The sequence below is a fragment of the Prosopis cineraria genome, unplaced genomic scaffold, assembly GCF_029017545.1.
Source record: "Prosopis cineraria cultivar Desert tree isolate PC_DT_omini unplaced genomic scaffold, ASM2901754v1 PC8, whole genome shotgun sequence".
In the NCBI taxonomy this organism is placed as follows: Eukaryota; Viridiplantae; Streptophyta; class Magnoliopsida; order Fabales; family Fabaceae; genus Prosopis; species Prosopis cineraria.
In genome coordinates this window covers 31841047-31842918 of record NW_026555339.1, presented here as the reverse complement: position 1 = coordinate 31842918, position 1872 = coordinate 31841047, and the positions used below count along the sequence as shown (strand labels likewise).

Sequence of the window (1872 nt, the reverse complement as noted above, 5' to 3'; positions counted from 1 at the left end):
TTGAATTAGATCCAGAAATTGAAAGAACTATTTCTAGATTGAGAAGATCACAACCTATTCTTGATTCTCATTTGGTTTGTAATTCAACAATGGAAGGTATCTTAGGACATGAGCATGTGCATAATGAGGGCCATGGGAATGGGAATGAGAATTTGCATGATGATGGCCATGTTAATAATGAATTTGAAGGCTTGCATAACCCTAGAGAGGAGAGGAGCATTAGGCAATTAACTCAACCTAATTGGCATGATAATCCTTATGGCTTATATGTTCCTCCTACTAATGTTCAATTTGAAATTAAATCCTCTTTGATTAATGCATTGCCTAAATTTCATGGGTTACCGGGAGAGGATTGCCATAGGTTTTTGCATACTTTCCTATTGGTTTGTGATACTATGAAGCCTATGCATGTAAATGTTGATGATGTTCAAGCTAAGGCTTTTGTATTTTCTCTTGAAGGTTTAGCAAAGGAGTGGTATTTCAACTACCCTTCTTATGTGAAAGTGAGCACATGGGCCGAGCTAAGAAGACTCTTCTTAGATAAATTCTTTCCAAATTCCAAGGTCACCAATTTGAGAAAGCAAATCTATGGGGTCCAACAAGGAGAGGATGAGAGTCTCTATGAGTATTGGACTAGATTCCAAGGCCTTTTGGCTAAATGCCCACACCATCAAATTTCTAGTGAGAATTTAGTCCAATATTTCTATGAGGGCTTGATTCCAAGAGACAAAGTTAACATTGATGCCGCTAGTGGTGGATGCTTGATTGACCTCACTTCCTTAAAGGCTTGGGAACTAATTGACAAGATGGCTTCAAGTGGTGCTCAATACTCTACAAGGGAAAAGAGAAATGTGAATATGGTAGGTTCCTCAGTTCTTAATGATTCATATGTGGACTTGCTAGCTGCCAAGATTGGGAGAATGTTGGCTCCACAAATATCTCAAGTGAGCAATGTAAGTACTTCTCAAGCACTTGTCCCTTATTCTTGTACTTTTTGTGACTCACCTATGCATGTAGAAAGCAATTGTCCTATTAAGTTTGAACAAGTAAATGCTATCTACAATGGAAAACAATCCTATGGTGGGAGGCAAGGGCAAGGAGCTTATTCTAATACTTACAACCCTTCATGGAGAGACCATCCTAATTTCTCCTATTCAAATCCAAATGTGGCTTTACAAGACAATCAACAAAGAGGATCCTATCAAAACACCTTTGGCCGTGACCCTCCACCTCATTTGTCTCAAGGTAGCTCTTGTCAAAGCTACAATCCAAGTGGTAATTCTCTTACACCTTCTTCTAATTCTTATAGTGAAGGAGGCTTGTTCCAATTGAGAGTTCTTCTAATTCGAACTCTTCTAATGATGTGAATGTGTTACGTAAGCAGTTGATTGAAATGAACTCTTTGTATAAAAACATGTATGATGGCTTAGGGAACAAGGTAGAGAGTATGGGTAACAAGTGTGAGAACATGAACTCTAAAATTGATGCCCTTACTTCTTGAACAAGTAAATGCTATCTACAATGGAAAACAATCCTATGGTGGGAGGCAAGGGCAAGGAGCTTATTCTAATACTTACAACCCTTCATGGAGAGACCATCCTAATTTCTCCTATTCAAATCCAAATGTGGCTTTACAAGACAATCAACAAAGAGGATCCTATCAAAACACCTTTGGCCGTGACCCTCCACCTCATTTGTCTCAAGGTAGCTCTTGTCAAGCTACAATCCAAGTGGTAATTCTCTTACACCTTCTTCTAATTCTTATAGTGATAGGAGGCTTGTTCCAATTGAGAGTTCTTCTAATTCGAACTCTTCTAATGATGTGAATGTGTTACGTAAGCAGTTGATTGAAATGAACTCTTTGTATAAAAA

The 1872-nt window shown here is 38.4% G+C and overlaps 1 non-coding gene across 1 annotated transcript; it reads right to left on the bottom strand.

The window, feature by feature from the left end:
- Positions 1 to 569: 569 nt before the first annotated feature.
- Positions 570 to 676, bottom strand: LOC129319110 (small nucleolar RNA R71). Its single transcript, XR_008595422.1, has one exon. It is a non-coding gene; the product is annotated as a small nucleolar RNA R71 (small nucleolar RNA).
- Positions 677 to 1872: the final 1196 nt, after the last annotated feature.